The sequence below is a fragment of the Pseudophryne corroboree genome, chromosome 8 (genome assembly GCF_028390025.1).
Source record: "Pseudophryne corroboree isolate aPseCor3 chromosome 8, aPseCor3.hap2, whole genome shotgun sequence".
Lineage (NCBI taxonomy): Eukaryota > Metazoa > Chordata > Amphibia > Anura > Myobatrachidae > Pseudophryne > Pseudophryne corroboree.
In genome coordinates, this window is record NC_086451.1 from 236911942 (window position 1) to 236932774 (window position 20833).

The window sequence follows — 20833 nt, forward strand, 5'->3', positions numbered from 1 at the left end:
AATACCTAGTATCATTGGACGTAGAAGCATTATATACCTCTATTGGCCACACAGAAGGTATAGCAGCAGTTGAATATTTTCTACATGACGAAGGCTGGGAGGAATTTCATACTTTTTTGATCAAATTGCTGCACTTTGTACTGCATTATAATTTCTTCGTATTCAATGATAGATTTTACCTCCAAACGCGAGGTACTGCTATGGGGGCGGCCTGTGCACCTACTTATGCGAACATCTTTTTAGGATGGTGGGAGAGAGAATTCGTCTTCAAAGATACCAATGATGATTTTACATCTAACATCATCATGTGGACGAGATATATAGACGATATCTTTATGATATGGGAAGGGGACCTACAACTACTACATCAGTTCATAGAGCGTCTCAATGACAACAACCTTAATCTTCGTCTAACTCATAACATCAGCCAGACGGAGTTACCATTTTTGGACCTAATGATATACAAGGACTCAGAGGGAATGATCGCCACAAGTCTGTACCGAAAAACTACGGCGACTAATACCCTACTACATCAGACAAGTTCACATTTTCATCCCACCATAGAAAATATACCAAAAGGGGAATTCCTGCGTCTTCGCAGGAATTGCTCAGATGATCACAATTTTAAAAAACAGAGTACAGAGCTGGCCCAACGACTACGTGAAAGAGGATACAGTAATACCTCAATAAAAAAAGCCTCACGGAATGCACAAATTGTCCCCAGGGATGACATTATCTTCAAGAAAAAAGAGACAGCACAAAACACAAATACTGTATCATCAGATTTGTGGGCAATTATTGCCACGAATGGAGGGAGATAAGTGAAGCGATACAAAAACATTGGCATGTATTACATGCTGACTCAGACTTATCAGAAAAACTCGGTCCACGAGTTTCTATGAGTTGGCGGAGGTCCAGAAATTTAAAAGACCAACTGGTACAAAGTCATTTCCAAAGAATACCCACAAAGAAAACTATTACAACAGGAACATATCCCTGTGGGAAATGCAAAGCTTGCAGACACATTGAAACAGTGAAGGAAGTAAAAGATAAATACGGGACAGAATTCAAGATCAATGATTATATGAATTGTCTAACTGAAGGGGTCATTTACTGCATCAAATGTAGCTGTGACAAGAAATATGTGGGTATGACCACTCGCCCACTAAAACAACGTGTTTTAGAACACATTGGGACCATACGCAATGCCATCTCTGATAAAAGAAAAATGAAACCACTCACTACGGTAGCACGCCATTTCTACCAACATCATGATAATAGATGGGAGGACCTGAGGGTCTTCGGACTTGAAAAAAATCAAACTCGGAATACGTGGTGGAAGTTTGACAGCTATCCTATTGAAGAAAGAATGTGAGTGGATCTTCAAATTGGGCACTATCCACCCTTTTGGGATGAATGAAAATATAAACTATGGAGTTTTCTTAAATTAAAACAGTAATTCCACTGTCCTGAATGAATTTTTTCTGCCCCCTTCCCCCTAATCTTAATCCTTTTTTCATTTACTACTTAACATGAAAAGTTTAAGTTTACTGAACAATATTGATAATAACCAGTAAATATTATATACCCCTATTCCCTAAGAATCAGATTTTAATATAACACTAGCACCAATAATAAATTTTCTCATGACACTAAAGGATATCTTAATAAGATAATAATCCTTATTATTTCATGAATTTAATTTACTCTATAACACTGCCACTAATTAAATAATTTTTATCGATCCATCTATTTATATATACATTATTAAAAATGTCTATATTAATCTATTTTTTAACTATGACTATTTTTAATCATCCTATATACTCTATTGTCACTTCTAATCTATTACACTTAATGTCAAAGTCTGTATCACCAAATACACATCCAGTCTATCATAATTTTTGTTTTCTTTCTATATATATGTATATATATATATATATATTTCAGCACCATGGGCTCACAATCAACTGTTTCACAATTTTTATATATATATATATATATATATATATATATACATATGCTTATCAATGTATGTGCATACACATGCCTTTTGTAGTAAAAAATTATAATTTCCATCACAAAGCCCTCATAATGATTTTTTAATATTATATTCTAAACAATTGTCACAATCCATATACCATTACATAGACCCTTCACTTTATTTCACTACATTTTTATAAATTTCTTATTTTATTTATTCACTTTCATTATATTATTCTATTTATATCTATACTCACTTTTATTAATAAATTCATTTTCATTTTTACCTTTATTAGTCACTGTCACTTATTCGCTAACTAATTGTCTTTTAATTTTTCTAGCAATATCCTAATTTAATATTATTTCCCCTTAATAATGTATATATTTGCCCTTTTTCAGGCACAGGCACACTAAGTGTCATACATAGATTTACCTATATATATAACAATCTGCAACCTTATTACATTATATTATATCATCTCTTCATGTACCTGTATGTATATAGACAAAGGTATTTACATTCCATTTTAAGTGTTTTTCATAATCTATATCATCTCTATATCCCTATTTTTTGTATATATATATTTTTTGTAAATATATATTTTTTGTAAATATTTCCCTGAATTAATCTCACAAGCTCTTTTTTAAAATAACTATATGACTGTCTACTATGAAATGCTGAATGGTCCTTTAAACTGTCAATCATGACATATTATCCAATGGGAACCAGCAGGTCTGATATCGAATATGACAGGACAGTATATCTATCAATCACTAATTAAGAACCAATCAGCTAACAGCACTATCAATATAAGAATAAACAAGGGTTAGAACCCACTGACGCCCTGTGACCAAGCTACTTGCGAAACGTACGTCAGGAAGGAGACTACATCCTCACGGTCACGTGGTGCGCACACGTGACCCCAACGAGCCGTTCTCGGCAAAGTCCGTCGCCAAGGGAACCAGCCAAACAGGAAGCACAGTGCAGCCGGAGCTCGGCAGCAGGCAGAACGCGGGCAGACGCGGCCGGCACCTTCCTTATACCAGGATCTCCCCCAATATACAAGTAGGACTAGAACTGTATGAATGTACACCAGGTTTGGTATATACATATGTTTTTTTGCACCAGTGCATTTTCATTGCACGGACTGGTATTAACAATATCTTACCCACATGGTGCATAGACTATTATACTACTGACAATCAATTATCACCAGCAAGGGAATTAATGCAAACCTGTTTGGGGTCTATATCTCTATCTAAAAAACGGACGTGGATACGTCTGCTATTTTTGGACCTTATCTAGCACATAAACACCCTCTCTCTCTCTTTTTTACACTGCAGAAACCCATAATTATCTCAGTATTTCCTTATGACACGTATATATCATATAAAACACACTCTGTGTCAATTTATTATTATTTGTCTATTACCTGAGAATAATTTCTGGTTGGTCATGAGAGCTGAAGGTTTCATTGTTTATGTTTTCCTGCTTCTTTGATTTTCATAATTCAAAGTGTAATATCATACGTTCATCACTGTTTTGGAGACCAGATTTGGAGGTTTCCCTTTCCTGCACAGTTAAAATATTATTATGATCTAATGTTTCATTTTTATATACACGATAAACTATGCAGCTGAGAGGTTTATTCCTACTGATACTGCGACTAAACTAAGCCGTGAAAACCTAGATGGGTATTTAATCTTTTGTCATACCTTATCATTTTTGATAAAAATTTGATTTCCATATCAAATCAGCTGTACCGATACCTGTGGCTCATATAACAATGCAAATTGGCTCCCGTCTGTACCCAATTGTGGACACAGTGTGACAAGGGTGAGCATAAGGTCTGCGGTCATACCCCGCTGGAGATGCCCAATCTCATCTGATCTTGGAAGCCAAGCAGTGGAGGGCCGGGTTAAGTACTTGGATAGGAGACTACCAAGGAACACCCTGGTACTGCAAATATTTGCCACCCATCTGTCACCAATACAGAGCATTGCATTATATCTCGGTTATGACCTATGATTCTACTATCTGCTAGGATTAAAATTCCCATTTGGGATATATAGCAGCTTATAAATGATGGTCATATTTTCAATAAATGAGCAATTCATTATCACAGGTTGTCCTGCAGTTGGAGTGTGATTACTAACAAAACTATAGACATACCCACTTCGGCCTGAATTAGGCATTTGTACCTTACAATTCATATATTTCTCTTTATATTTTCGCAATGTCACCAATTAACAAACATCGGCACCCATTGAACTCCTCAATAATTAATTTTAATGAGAATTAATAAAATATTGTATTTTAGTTAGCTATTGTGACATTTAGTCGTACAACGTTATCTGTATACAGAGTGCTTCCCAACAAGAGTCTTCTTCTTTTTTCTTCTTTTTTCCATGTTCTCACTATGAATAACTGACTCGGGGGAGCACCACTGATGGGTAGCTTTTTTGATACACAAAAATAAGGAATGTGTTGCCTGAAGTATCTGCTCCCCAAAATAAGGATTTGAACCTTAAATTTATTTATCAGTTTATACAGATAACCATCATTATACACATACACCAATTATACCAGTGCGGTTTCCAATTTTTTTGTTTCTCAATCTACAGGTTTCTGAGTAGCTCCAGACCTACTCCTAGATTGCGATCAGCTCGGTCCGCTTAGTTCCTGGTTTGACGTCACAAACACGCCCTGCGTTCAGCCAGCCACTCCCCCGTTACTCCAGACACTCCCACGATTTTACCTGACACGCCTGCGTTTTTTAGCACACTCCCGGAAAACGCTCAGTTACCACCCAGAAATGCCCCTTTCCTGTCAATCACTCACCGATCAGCAGTGCGACTGAAAAGCGCCGCACAGACAACAGCAAAACTGCTAAGATTTTAGTTAAATAACTAAGCGCATGCGTGCTGCGTACCATGCGCATGCGCATTTAGCAACAAATCGCAGCATAGCGAAAATCGGCAAAGAGCGAACAACTCGGAATGACCACCTATGTGTGTTTGTGTGTATGTATGTTCCAGCATAACTCTGAAATGCCTGGAGCAATTTACACCAATCTTGGTACACATATGACTTACAATCTGGAAAGAAATACTGTAGGGGTAAGACACCCCTAGCACCCCTGGGGGTGGGGGTGGGAAGGGGGTGACATGTAAAAATCCATAGTTTCTGACATAACTGGAATGCATGGAGCAATTTACACCAAACTTGGTACACATATGACGTACAATCTGGAAAAATAGGATTTAATTACCTACCGGTAAATCCTTTTCTCGTAGTCCGTAGAGGATGCTGGGGTCCATATTAGTACCATGGGGTATAGACGGGTCCACCAGGAGCCATTGGCACTTTTAGAGTTTAATAGTGTGGGCTGGCTCCTCCCTCTATGCCCCTCCTGCCAGACTCAGTCTAGAAACTGTGCCCGAGGAGACAACATACTTTGAGAGAAGGAATTACACAGATAGTGGCGAGATACAAATCCGGTTAATATGCCGGAAAACTCAGCAACAGTTGAAACAGTACTGAAACAGTAAATAACGCAGAACTTACCTAGGAACCAGGCAGTACTGAACTATAAAACCAATGCAGGAAAACAAAGCGCTGGGCGGGTGCCCAGCTTCCTCTACGGACTACGAGAAAAGGATTTACCGTAGGTAATTAAAATCCTATTTTCTCTTACGTCCTAGAGGATGCTCGGGTCCATATTAGAACCATGGGGATGTACCAAAGCTCCCAGTACGGGAGGGAGAGCGCGGAGGCTCCTGCAACACTGCTTGACCAAACTTGAGGTCATCAGCAGCCAAAGTATCGAACTGGTAAAACTTAGCAAACGTGTTCGAACCAGCTCGGCAAAGCTGTAAAGCCGAGACACCCCGGGCAGCCGCCCCAGGAAGAACTCACTTTACGAGTAGAGTGGGCCTTAACCGATTTCGGACATGGCAATCCTGCTGTAGAATACGCATTCTGGATAGTGAACCTGATCCAGCGCGAAATCGACTGCTTAGAAGTAGGACACCCAATTTTCTTGGGATCGTAGAGGACAAAGAGAGAGTCAGTTTTTCTATGACGAGCTGTCCTCTTCACATAGATCTTCAAAGCCCTGACAACATCCAAAGCCTTTGAAGCAATTGAGGAGTCAGTAGCCACTGGCACCACAACAGGTTGGTTGATATGGAAAGCCGATACAACCTTAGGCAGGAACTGTGGACGAGTCCTAAGTTCCGGCCTGTCTTCATGGAAGATCAGATAAGGGCTTTTAGAAGATAAAGCCCCCAATTCCGACACGCGTCGGGCAGAAGCCAAGGCCAACAAAGTTACCGCCTTCCACGTGAGAAACTTAATGTCAGCCTCCAGTAGAGGCTCAAACCAAGCTGATAGTAGGAACTGCAACACCACATCTAGATCCCAGGGTGCCGTTGGCGCCACAAAGGGAGGCTGGATGTGCAGAACCCCTTTCAAAAAGGTCTGAACCTCAGGGAGGACAGCCAAATGTTTTTGAAAAAAGATGGACAAAGCAGAGATCTGGACCTTGATGGATCCTAATCTCAGGCCCACATCCACTCCCGCCTGCAGGAAAAGGAGAAAACGTCCAAGTTGAAACTCCACTGCAGGAAATTTTCTTGATTCACACCAAGAAACATATTTTTTCCAAATACGGTGGTAATGTTTAGACGTTACCCCCTTCCTAGCCTGAATCAGGGTAGGAATGACTTCACTCGGGATACCTTTCCGAGCTAAGATCTGGCGCTCAACCGCCATGCCATCAAATGTAGCCGTGATAGGTCTTGGTAGGCGAACGGCCCCTGCAGTAGCAGATCCTCTCAAAGAGGTAAGGGCTTTGGATCTTCCAGCAGAAGATCCAGTAGATCCGTATACCAAGCCCTCCTTGGCCAGTCCGGAGCAATGAGGATTGCCAGAACCTTTATTCTTCTTACCAGCTGAAGAACGTTTGGAATCAGAGGAAGTGGAGGGAACACATACACTGACGGGAACACCCACGGAGTTACCAGTGTGTCCACCGCCACTGCCTGAGGGTCTCTTGACCGGTAACAGTACCTCCCCAGCTTCTTGTTGAGGCGGGAGGCCATCATGTCTATGTGAGGAACCTCCCACCAACCGGTTACCTCCTCAAACACCTCCGGATGGAGGCCCCACTCCAGTGGATGGAGATCGTGTCTGCTGAGGAAGTCTGCTTCCCAGTTGTCTACTCCCGGAATGAAAATTGCTGACACCGCTACAGCGTGCCTTTCCACTCAGAGGAGGATTCTTGCCACCTCTGACATTGCAGCCCTGCTCTTCGTTCCGCCTTGTTGGTTTATGTAGGCTACAGTGGTCACGTTGTCCGACTGCACCTGAACAGCCCGATCCTGTAGAAGGTGTGCTGCTTGCAGAAGGGCGTTGTACACAGCCCTTAGCCCCAGGATGTTTATTGGGAGAAGGGATTCTTGATTCAACCACCTTCCTTGAAAGGTTTCCCCCAGAGCGACTGCTCCCCAACCTCTTAGACTTGCATCTGTGGTTAAAAGGATCCAGTCCTGAATTCCGAACCTTCAGCCTTCCTGAAGGCGCGGAAGTTGTAGCCACCAGAGGAGTGAAATCCTGGCTTTCGGAGACAGGCATATCCTCTTGTGCATGTGTAGATGAGAGCCCGACCACTGGTCCAATAGGTCCAGCTGAAAAGGTCGAGCATGAAACCTGCCATATTGCAGAGCCTTGTAGTCGGCAACCATCTTCCCCAGAAAGTGGATGCATTAATGAACCGATACCCGGGTAGGCTTTAAGATATCCCGGACCATTGTTTGAATCACCAATGCTTTCTCCACTGGGAGAAATACCCTCTGCACTTCCATGTCGAGGATCATTCCCAGGAAAGACAGCCTCCTTGTCGGCTCCAGATGAGACTTTGGAAGGTTCAGGATCCAACCGTGCTTCCTGAGCAGCTGTGTCGTGAGCGCGATGGATCGCAACAACCTCTCCCTGGACGACGCCTTGAGCAGGAGATCGTCCAGATATGGAATTATGTTCACCCCTGTTTGCGGAGGATAACCATCATATCCGCCATCACCTTGGTGAAGATCCTTGGTGCTGTGGAGAGGCCAAACGGCAGCGCCTGGAACTGATAGTGAACATCCAACAGTGCAAACCTGAGATATGCCTGATGCGGCGACCAAATGGGAATGTGGAGGTAAGCATCCTTGATGTCCAGCGACACCAGGAACTCCCCCTAGGTCAGTCCTGAGATGACAGCTCTCAGAGATTCCATCTTGAATTTGAACTCCCTAAGATAAGAGTTCAAAGACTAAGTTTAGAATAGGCCGTACCGAACCATCCGATTTTGGTACCACAAAAAGTTTCGAATAATAACCCTTGTTCCACTGCTGAGGTGGAACTGGAACAATGACCTCTGACACCACCAATATTCTGATGGCCTCCAGAAGAATTGTTCTGTCTGCCAGCAGAGCTGGCAAGCCTGACTTGAAGAAAAGGTGAGGTGGTGTGTCTTGAAACTCCAGTCTGTACCCACTGTACACTATATCCAGGACCCAGGGGTCCAGGCCAGACGACACCCAGATGTGGCTGAACTGCCGGAGTCTTGCCCCCACCTGACCTTCCACCAGGCCTAGCTTTCCACCGTCATGCGGAGGACTTAGGGGTATCAGAAGCGGGCTACTGGGTTTGGGAACCTGCAGGAGCAGGTTTCTTTCCTTTGGCACGACCACCTCTGTAGAAGGTGTTTGAAGGCTTGTTCTTTCTAGGCCTCGCGGGCCGAAAGTACTGTGACGTGGCTGGTGTAAAAGGCTCCTTCGTAGCCGATGCAGCTGAGGGGAGAAAAGGAGACTTAGCCGCGGTAGCCGTGGCAATCCACGCATCCAACGCCTCCCCAAAGAGAGCCTGACCTGTATAGGGTAGGCCCTCCACACTCTTCCTGGATTCCGCTTCCGCAGACCATTGGCGCAGCCAGAGACCCCTGCGAGCCGAGACGGACATGGAGGAGATCCCCGCAGCCATGGAACCCAGGTTCTTCATGGAATCTACCAAGAACCCTGCAGAATCCTGAATATGGCGTAAAAATAAATCAACGTCACCTCTGTCCAGCAAAGTCGACTCCTCCTGTAGAGTGATTGACCACCTGGCAATAGCTTTTGCAATCCAAGCACAGGCTATAGTAGGCCGTAATATAGCCCCGGAAGCTGTGTAAATGGATTTTAGCGTAGCATCCACCTTGCGATCTGCCGGGTCCTTCAACACGGTAGATCCCGGGACTGGCAATACCACCTGTTTGGACAACCTGGATAAAGAGGCGTCGACTATCGGCGGGGACTCCCATTTCTTTCTATCTTCCTCTGGGAAGGGAAAAGCAACCAAGACCCTCTTAGGGATCTGAAATTTCTTTTCCGGCGTTTCCCAGGCTTTTTCAAAGATAGCGTTTAATTCTTTGGATGCCGGGAAGGTGAGGGGCGGCTTCTTATTATCTGTAAAAAAGGCCTCCTCCACCTGCTCAGGAGCTGTGTCAGAAATATGTAAAACATCCCTTACAGCTTCAATCATCAACTGCACCCCCTTAGCAAGTGATGCTGTCCCCCTCGACACATCCCCGTCACCGTCTGCAGTGTCAGAGTCGGTGTCCGTGTCATCCTGCATAAGCATTGCAAGTGCACGTTTCTGAGAATGTACCGCAGGGGACCCCGAGGAAGCAGTAACAGACCATACAACCATAGAGGATTGTAGGACCTGAGTGGCATGCTCAGTCCTAGCAACCCTATCAGAAATCTGGGAAATAGTCCCCCTCAGAGAGACTAACCATTCTAGCTCTCTAGCTGGGATCTGCGCTACAACAGTGCAATCCTGATTACATGGTATGGAGTCTTCCTGGTAAGACAAATCCTCTGCAGCATATGAAACAGTGTCCCTAGACATGTTGTCACACACACCAAACACCCCACAAACACACAGGGTATTCACTAGACAGAGTTTCCCCCCAAGAATGGCAGAGAGACACAGAGATTGGAGCCAACCCACACACAGCGCTATTAGAGGTATAGGGAGACCCTAAACAGCGCTGTGTCCCTTAATAGGTGACACAGCCTAACTACAGCCTCTCCTCCCTTCTGCAACCCCCTGGTACCGTACAGATAGCTGGAGTTGCTCTGGAGGGACCTGGATATCCACTGGCAGTGATGGCAGGCAGGAAAAATGTCGCTCAACGCTGCTGGGTCCGCTCTGAGGAGAAGCTCCGCCCCTTCAATGGCACTGTCTTCCTGCTCCTGAAGATTATACTGGCCTGAGGAAATTTGTGCTGGCTGAGATCCGCGGACCCGGACAGGCTGTAAATGGTAAGTGTAGGGTTCTGTGCTGGCTCAGGGTGCCCCTCACAGCGCCGCACCGCAGTACCGCTGAGCCGTCCGGGAGCGCGGTTAATACCGTGCTCCCACCCTTAAGCCGTCCTCTTCACACTGACCCCCAGCTTGTAAGGGGGGACAGTGACTAACTCGCCACACTTCAGCTCTGTGAGGGGGTGGCGGCTGGCTGCCGGGGTGAGCATTCCCCTGTGGCGGGGCGCGATCTGTCCCCTCTGGAGCTCAATGTCCAGTCAGCGGAGGCAGTGGCTCAAGACCCTGCAGGGCGGACACTGCTCCCACCCCTCAGTCCCTCGATGCAGGGAGGCTGTTGCCAGCAGCCTCCCTGTAAAATATCAAACTCTAAAAAAAAACCTTTTACTAGAGAAGCTCTGTAGAGCTCCACTAGCTGTGACCGTCTCCTCGGGCACATTTTCTAAACTGAGTCTGGTAGGAGGGGCATAGAGGGAGGAGCCAGCCCACACTAAAAACTCTTAAAGTGCCAATGGCTCCTGGTGGACCCGTCTATACCCTATGGTACTAATATGGACCCCAGCATCCTCTAGGACGTAAGAGAAAAAATACTATGGGGGTAAGACACCCCTAGTACCCCTAGGGTGGGGGTGTGAAGGGGGTGACGTAAAAATCCATAGCTTTTAGCATAACTCTGGAATGCCTGGATCAATTTACACAGAGGCAAACATGGGTAAGGGCAGAGGCACCCACGTGTAAGGGCAGAGTCACCCATGGGCAGAGGCACACATGGGTAGGGGCAGTGGCACCCACAAGTAGGGGCAGAGGCGCACATGGGTAAGGGCAGAGGCACCCACAGGTGAGGATAGAGGCACACATGGGTTGGGTAAGAAGCACCCATGGGTAGGGGCAGAGGCAGCCACAGGTATGGATAGGGGCACACATAGGTAGGGGCAGTGGCACCCACAGGTAGGGGCAAAGGCATACGGGTAGGAGCAGAGGCACCTACGGGTAAGGGTAGATGCACACACGGGTAGGGCCACAAGCACACACGGGTGGGGACAGAGGCATACTTTAGGCAGAGGCACCCACAGGTAGGGGCAGAGGCACCCACGGGTACAGGCAGAGGCATACATGGGTAGGGGCAGAGGCACACACAGGTAAGGATAAAGGCACACATGGGTAGGGGCAGAGGCACCCACGGGTAGGGACAGAGGCACCCACAGGTAAGTATTAGAGATGAGCGCCGGAAATTTTTCGGGTTTTGTGTTTTGGTTTTGGGTTCGGTTCCGCGGCCGTGTTTTGGGTTCGACCGCGTTTTGGCAAAACCTCCCCGAATTTTTTTTGTCGGATTCGGGTGTGTTTTGGATTCGGGTGTTTTTTTCAAAAAACACTAAAAAACAGCTTAAATCATAGAATTTGGGGGTCATTTTGATCCCAAAGTATTATTAACCTCAAAAACCATAATTTACACTCATTTTCAGTCTATTCTGAATACCTCACACCTCACAATATTATTTTTAGTCCTAAAATTTGCACCTAGGTCGCTGGATGACTAAGCTAAGCGACCCTAGTGGCCGACACAAACACCGGGCCCATCTAGGAGTGTCACTGCAGTGTCACGCAGGATGTCCCTTCCAAAAAACCCTCCCCAAACAGCACATGACGCAAAGAAAAAAAGAGGCGCAATGAGGTAGCTGTGTGAGTAAGATAAGCGACCCTAGTGGCCGACACAAACACCGGGCCCATCTAGGAGTGTCACTGCAGTGTCACGCAGGATGTCCCTTCCAAAAAACCCTCCCCAAACAGCACATGACGCAAAGAAAAAAAGAGGCGCAATGAGGTAGCTGTGTGAGTAAGATAAGCGACCCTAGTGGCCGACACAAACACCGGGCCCATCTAGGAGTGTCACTGCAGTGTCACGCAGGATGTCCCTTCCAAAAAACCCTCCCCAAACAGCACATGACGCAAAGAAAAAAAGAGGCGCAATGAGGTAGCTGTGTGAGTAAGATAAGCGACCCTAGTGGCCGACACAAACACCGGGCCCATCTAGGAGTGGCACTGCAGTGTCACGCAGGATGTCCCTTCCAAAAAACCCTCCCCAAACAGCACATGACGCAAAGAAAAATTAAAGAAAAAAGAGGTGCAAGATGGAATTGTCCTTCGGCCCTCCCACCCACCCTTATGTTGTATAAACAGGACATGCACACTTTAACCAACCCATCATTTCAGTGACCGGGTCTGCCACACGACTGTGACTGAAATGACGGGTTGGTTTGGACCCCCACCAAAAAAGAAGCAATTAATCTCTCCTTGCACAAACTGGCTCTACAGAGGCAAGATGTCCACCTCATCATCATCCTCCGATATATCACCGTGTACATCCCCCTCCTCACAGATTATCAATTCGTCCCCACTGGAATCCACCATCTCAGCTCCCTGTGTACTTTGTGGAGGCAATTGCTGCTGGTCAATGTCTCCACGGAGGAATTGATTATAATTCATTTTAATGAACATCATCTTCTCCACATTTTCTGGATGTAACCTCGTACGCCGATTGCTGACAAGGTGAGCGGCGGCACTAAACACTCTTTCGGAGTACACACTTGTGGGAGGGCAACTTAGGTAGAATAAAGCCAGTTTGTGCAAGGGCCTCCAAATTGCCTCTTTTTCCTGCCAGTATAAGTACGGACTGTGTGACGTGCCTACTTGGATGCGGTCACTCATATAATCCTCCACCATTCTTTCAATGGTGAGAGAATCATATGCAGTGACAGTAGACGACTTGTACGTAATCGTTGTCAGGTCCTTCAGTCCGGACCAGATGTCAGCATCAGCAGTCGCTCCAGACTGCCCTGCATCACCGCCAGCGGGTGGGCTCGGAATTCTGAGCCTTTTCCTCGCACCCCCAGTTGCGGGAGAATGTGAAGGAGGAGATGTTGACAGGTCGCGTTCCGCTTGACTTGACAATTTTCTCACCAGCAGGTCTTTCAACCCCAGCAGACTTGTGTCTGCCGGAAAGAGAGATCCAAGGTAGGCTTTAAATCTAGGATCGAGCACGGTGGCCAAAATGTAGTGCTCTGATTTCAACAGATTGACCACCCGTGAATCCTTGTTAAGCGAATTAAGGGCTCCATCCACAAGTCCCACATGCCTAGCGGAATCGCTCCGTGTTAGCTCCTCCTTCAATGTCTCCAGCTTCTTCTGCAAAAGCCTGATGAGGGGAATGACCTGACTCAGGCTGGCAGTGTCTGAACTGACTTCACGTGTGGCAAGTTCAAAGGGCATCAGAACCTTGCACAACGTTGAAATCATTCTCCACTGCACTTGAGACAGGTGCATTCCACCTCCTATATCGTGCTCAATTGTATAGGCTTGAATGGCCTTTTGCTGCTCCTCCAACCTCTGAAGCATATAGAGGGTTGAATTCCACCTCGTTACCACTTCTTGCTTCAGATGATGGCAGGGCAGGTTCAGTAGTTTTTGGTGGTGCTCCAGTCTTCTGTACGTGGTGCCTGTACGCCGAAAGTGTCCCGCAATTCTTCTGGCCACCGACAGCATCTCTTGCACGCCCCTGTCGTTTTTTTAAAAATTCTGCACCACCAAATTCAAGGTATGTGCAAAACATGGGACGTGCTGGAATTTGCCCATATTTAATGCACACACAATATTGCTGGCGTTGTCCGATGCCACAAATCCACAGGAGAGTCCAATTGGGGTAAGCCATTCCGTGATGATCTTCCTCAGTTGCCGTAAGAGGTTTTCAGCTGTGTGCGTATTCTGGAAAGCGGTGATACAAAGCGTAGCCTGCCTAGGAAAGAGTTCGCGTTTGCGAGATGCTGCTACTGGTGCCGCCGCTGCTGTTCTTGCGGCGGGAGTCCATACATCTACCCAGTGGGCTGTCACAGTCATATAGTCCTGACCCTGCCCTGCTCCACTTGTCCACATGTCCGTGGTTAAGTGGACATTGGGTACAACTGCATTTTTTAGGACACTGGTGAGTCTTTTTCTGACGTCCGTGTACATTCTCGGTATCGCCTGCCTAGAGAAGTGGAACCTAGATGGTATTTGGTAACGGGGGCACACTGCCTCAATAAATTGTCTAGTTCCCTGTGAACTAACGGCGGATACTGGACGCACGTCTAACACCCACATAATTGTCAAGGCCTCAGTTATCCGCTTTGCAGCAGGATGACTGCTGTGATATTTCATCTTCCTCGCAAAGGACTGTTGGACAGTCAATTGCTTACTGGAAGTAGTACAAGTGGGCTTACGACTTCCCCTCTGGGATGACCATCGACTCCCAGCAGCAACAACAGCAGCGCCAGCAGCAGTAGGCGTTACACGCAAGGATGCATCGGAGGAATCCCAGGCAGGAGAGGACTCGTCAGAATTGCCAGTGACATGGCCTGCAGGACTATTGGCATTCCTGGGGAAGGAGGAAATTGACACTGAGGGAGTTGGTGGGGTGGTTTGCGTGAGCTTGGTTACAAGAGGAAGGGATTTACTGGTCAGTGGACTGCTTCCGCTGTCGCCCAAAGTTTTTGAACTTGTCACTGACTTATTATGAATGCGCTGCAGGTGACGTATAAGGGAGGATGTTCCGAGGTGGTTAACGTCCTTACCCCTACTTATTACAGCTTGACAAAGGCAACACACGGCTTGACACCTGTTGTCCGCTTTTCTGTTGAAATACCTCCACACTGAAGAGCTGATTTTTTTGGTATTTTCACCAGGCATGTCAACGGCCATATTCCTCCCACGGACAACAGGTGTCTCCCCGGGTGCCTGACTTAAACAAACCACCTCACCATCAGAATCCTCCTGGTCAATTTCCTCCCCAGCGCCAGCAACACCCATATCCTCCTCATCCTGGTGTACTTCAACACTGACATCTTCAATCTGACTATCAGGAACTGGACTGCGGGTGCTCCTTCCAGCACTTGCAGGGGGCGTGCAAATGGTGGAAGGCGCATGCTCTTCACGTCCAGTGTTGGGAAGGTCAGGCATCGCAACCGACACAATTGGACTCTCCTTGTGGATTTGGTATTTCGAAGAACGCACAGTTCTTTGCGGTGCTTTTGCCAGCTTGAGTCTTTTCAGTTTTCTAGCGAGAGGCTGAGTGCTTCCATCCTCATGTGAAGCTGAACCACTAGCCATGAACATAGGCCAGGGCCTCAGCCGTTCCTTGCCACTCCGTGTGGTAAATGGCATATTGGCAAGTTTACGCTTCTCCTCCGACAATTTTATTTTAGGTTTTGGAGTCCTTTTTTTACTGATATTTGGTGTTTTGGATTTGACATGCTCTGTACTATGACATTGGGCATCGGCCTTGGCAGACGACGTTGCTGGCATTTCATCGTCTCGGCCATGACTAGTGGCAGCAGCTTCAGCACGAGGTGGAAGTGGATCTTGATCTTTCCCTAATTTTGGAACCTCAACATTTTTGTTCTCCATATTTTAATAGGCACAGCTAAAAGGCACCTCAGGTAAACAATGGAGATGGATGGATACTAGTATACTTATGGATGGACTGCCGAGTGCCGACACAGAGGTAGCTACAGCCGTGGACTACCGTACTGTACTGTGTCTGCTGCTAATATAGACTGGATGATAATGAGATGTAGTATGTATAAAGAAGAAAGAAAAAAAAAACCACGGGTAGGTGGTATACAATTATGGATGGACTGCCGAGTGCCGACACAGAGGTAGCTACAGCCGTGGACTACCGTACTGTACTGTGTCTGCTGCTAATATAGACTGGATGATAATGAGATGTAGTATGTATAAAGAAGAAAGAAAAAAAAACCACGGGTAGGTGGTATACAATTATGGATGGACTGCCGAGTGCCGACACAGAGGTAGCTACAGCCGTGGACTACCGTACTGTACTGTGTCTGCTGCTAATATAGACTGGTTGATAATGAGATGTAGTATGTATAAAGAAGAAAGAAAAAAAAAACCACGGGTAGGTGGTATACAATTATGGATCGAGTGCCGACACAGAGGTAGCTACAGCCGTGGACTACCGTACTGTACTGTGTCTGCTGCTAATATAGACTGGATGATAATGAGATGTAGTATGTATAAAGAAGAAAGAAAAAAAAACCACGGGTAGGTGGTATACAATTATGGATGGACTGCCGAGTGCCGACACAGAGGTAGCTACAGCCGTGGACTACCGTACTGTACTGTGTCTGCTGCTAATATAGACTGGATGATAATGAGATGTAGTATGTATAAAGAAGAAAGAAAAAAAAAACCACGGGTAGGTGGTATACAATTATGGATGGACTGCCGAGTGCCGACACAGAGGTAGCTACAGCCATGGACTACCGTACTGTACTGTGTCTGCTGCTAATATAGACTGGATGATAATGAGATGTAGTATGTATGTATAAAGAAGAAAGAAAAAAAAAACCACGGGTAGGTGGTATACAATTATGGATGGACTGCCGAGTGCCGACACAGAGGTAGCTACAGCCGTGAACTACCGTACTGTGTCTGCTGCTAATATAGACTGGTTGATAATGAGATGTAGTATGTATAAAGAAGAAAGAAAAAAAAAACCACGGGTAGGTGGTATACAATTATGGATGGACTGCCGAGTGCCGACACAGAGGTAGCTACAGCCGTGGACTACCGTACTGTACTGTGTCTGCTGCTAATATAGACTGGATGATAATGAGATGTAGTATGTATAAAGAAGAAAGAAAAAAAAAACACGGGTAGGTGGTATACAATTATGGATGGACTGCCGAGTGCCGACACAGAGGTAGCTACAGCCGTGAACTACCGTACTGTGTCTGCTGCTAGTAGACTGGATGATAAATAATGATATAAAAAATATATATATATCACTACTGCAGCCGGACAGGTATATATTATATAATGACGGACCTGCTGGAGTGGACACTGTCTGTCAGCAGAATGAGTTTTTTAATTTTTATAGAATAAAAAAACACCACACAAGTCACACGACGAGTGTACTTTTTCAGGCAGACATTCAATCACAATATACTATACTGGTGGTCAGTGTGGTCAGGTCACTGGTCACAGTGGTCAGTGGTCAGTCACACTGGCAGTGGCACTCTGGCAGCAAAAGTGTGCACTGTTTAATATGTACTCCTGGCTCCTGCTATAACCTATAACTGCTCCCCAGTCTCCCCCACAATTAAGCTGTGTGAGCACAGTCCGATATTATACATAGATGATGCAGCACACTGGGCTGAGCACAGATATGGTATGTGAGTGTGACTGAGTCACTGTGTATCGTTTTTTTCAGGCAGAGAACAAGAACAGAACGGATTATTAAATAATAATAAATTATAAAACTGCACTGGTGGTCAGGTCACTGGTCATCAGTCACTAGTATAACTCCTCCTAAGCTCCAGTAAGTAAATGAAGTGTCTCACTCTCACTCTCCTATCTATTTTAATTTCTAAACGGAGAGGACGCCAGCCACGTCCTCTCCCTATCAATCTCAATGCACGTGTGAAAATGGCCGCGACGCGCGGCTCCTTATATAGAATCCGAGTCTCGCGAGAATCCGACAGCGTGATGATGACGTTCGGGCGCGCTCGGGTTAACCGAGCAAGGCGGGAAGATCCGAGTCGCTCGGACCCGTGTAAAAAAACATGAAGTTCGGGCGGGTTCGGATTCAGAGAAACCGAACCCGCTCATCTCTAGTAAGTATAGAGGCACACACGGGTAGGTGCATAGGCATACGGGTAGGAGCAGAGGCACCTACGGGTAAGGGCAGATGCACACACAGGTAGGGGCACAGGCACACACGGGTGGGGGCAGAGGTATACTTTAGTTTCGAAGCTAAGCAAGGAGACCTAGGGCCCTTTGACATAGAGTCAGCCTATAAACCTAACATATTTAACATACAGCAGGGCGGGCGGAGCTTGGCCTGTCGTCCCTGCATTTACAGCACTGAGGAGGACAGCATAAGAGGCGGGACGGGGCAGAGAAGGAGGCGGATTATTCTCCTCAGCACCAGCATTTTGACAGCATCACTGAAGCCCAGAGGTGCGGCCTGACAAAGATTGTCTTTATTCTTTAAATTCCGTAGCGAAGCATGGGTAATCAGCTAGTATAAAATAAATGAGGATTATGTGGTAGCCTTTACACCCATGACTTCTTCATGAACAATCCAAATTATTTATGTCAAGTACCCAGCACCAAATAAACCAGACAAAATCATAGTGTAGAATGCTTAAAAAAAAATTAAGATAGATATACAAGATTGAAAACCATACTTCAATAAAATGGGATTAGAGCACACAACAGATTTCACCAATACTCCTGATGGATAAAATAAGAATTTACTTACCGATAATTCTATGTCTCGTAGTCCGTAGTGGATGCTGGGGACTCCGTCAGGACCATGGGGATAGCGGCTCCGCAGGAGACAGGGCACAAAAGTAAAAGCTTTAGGATCAGGTGGTGTGCACTGGCTCCTCCCCCTATGACCCTCCTCCAAGCCTCAGTTAGGATACTGTGCCCGGACGAGCGTACACAATAAGGAAGGATTTTGAATCCCGGGTAAGACTCATACCAGCCACACCAATCACACTGTACAACCTGTGATCTGAACCCAGTTAACAGCATGATAACAGCGGAGCCTCTGAAAAGATGGCTCACAACAATAATAACCCGATTTTTGTAACAATAACTATGTACAAGTATTGCAGACAATCCGCACTTGGGATGGGCGCCCAGCATCCACTACGGACTACGAGAAATAGAATTATCGGTAAGTAAATTCTTATTTTCTCTGACGTCCTAAGTGGATGCTGGGGACTCCGTCAGGACCATGGGGATTATACCAAAGCTCCCAAACGGGCGGGAGAGTGCGGATGACTCTGCAGCACCGAGTGAGAGAACTCCAGGTCCTCCTCAGCCAGGGTGTGCCCCTGACCAAGTAGCAGCTCGGCAAAGTTGTAAAGCCGAGACCCCTCGGGCAGCCGCCCAAGATGAGCCCACCTTCCTTGTGGAATGGGCATTTACATATTTTGGCTGTGGCAGGCCTGCCACAGAATGTGCAAGCTGAATTGTACTACACATCCAACTAGCAATCGTCTGCTTAGAAGCAAGAGCACCCAGTTTTTTGGGTGCATACAGGATAACAGCAAGTCAGTTTTCCTGACTCCAGCCGTCCTGGAAACCTATATTTTCAGGGCCCTGACAACATCTAGCAACTTGGAGTCCTCCAAGTCCCTAGTAGCCGCAGGTACCACAATAAGCTGGTTCAGGTGAAACGCTGACACCACCTTAGGGAGAAACTGGGGACGAGTCCGCAGCTCTGCCCTGTCCGAATGGACAATCAGATATGGGCTTTTGTGAGACAAAGCCGCCAATTCTGACACTCGCCTGGCCGAGGCCAGGGCCAACATCATGGTCACTTTCCATGTGAGATATTTCAAATCCACAGATTTGAGCGGTTTAAACCAATGTGATTTGAGGAATCCCAGAACTACGTTGAGATCCCACAGTGCCACTGGAGGCACAAAAGGGGGTTGTATATGCAGTACTCCCTTGACAAACTTCTGGACTTCAGGAACTGAAGCCAATTCTTTCTGGAAGAAAATCGACAGGGCCGAAATTTGAACCTTAATGGACCCCAATTTGAGGCCCATAGACACTCCTGTTTGCAGGAAATGCAGGAATCGACCGAGTTGAAATTTCTTCGTGGGGCCTTCCTGGCCTCACACCACGCAACATATTTTCGCCACATGTGGTGATAATGTTGTGCGGTCACCTCCTTCCTGGCTTTGACCAGGGTAGGAATGACCTCTTCCGGAATGCCTTTTTCCCTTAGGATCCGGCGTTCAACCGCCATGCCGTCAAACGCAGCCGCGGTAAGTCTTGGAACAGACATGGTACTTGCTGAAGCAAGTCCCTTCTTAGCGGCAGAGGCCATGAGTCCTCTGTGAGCATCTCTTGAAGTTCCGGGTACCAAGTCCTTCTTGGCCAATCCGGAGCCACGAGTATAGTTCTTACTCCTCTACGTCTTATAATTCTCAGTACCTTAGGTATGAGAAGCAGAGGAGGGAACACATACACCGACTGGTACACCCACGGTGTTACCAGAACGTCCACAGCTATTGCCTGAGGGTCTCTTGACCTGGCGCAATACCTGTCCAGTTTTTTGTTCAGGCGGGACGCCATCATGTCCACCTTTGGTCTTTCCCAACGGTTCACAATCATGTGGAAGACTTCCCGATGAAGTCCCCACTCTCCCGGGTGGAGGTCGTGCTGAGGAAGTCTGCTTCCCAGTTGTCCACTCCCGGAATGAACACTGCTGACAGTGCTATCACATGATTTTCCGCCCAGCGAAGAATCCTTGCAGTTTCTGCCATTGCCCTCCTGCTTCTTGTGCCGCCCTGTCTGTTTACGTGGGCGACTGCCGTGATGTTGTTGTCCCACTGGATCAATACCGGCTGACCTTGAAGCAGAGGTCTTGCTAAGCTTAGAGCATTGTAAATTGCTCTTAGCTCCAGTATATTTATGTGGA

At 46.4% G+C, this 20833-nt stretch overlaps 1 protein-coding gene and 1 pseudogene across 3 annotated transcripts in view; one reads left to right on the plus strand and one right to left on the minus strand.

The window, feature by feature from the left end:
- The window catches only part of TEX11 (testis expressed 11), a 1490225-nt gene that overhangs the window by 915679 nt on the left and 553713 nt on the right, over positions 1–20833 (minus strand). The gene's annotated exons all lie outside the window — the stretch shown is intronic.
- Positions 3832–3952, plus strand: LOC134951965 (5S ribosomal RNA; annotated as a pseudogene).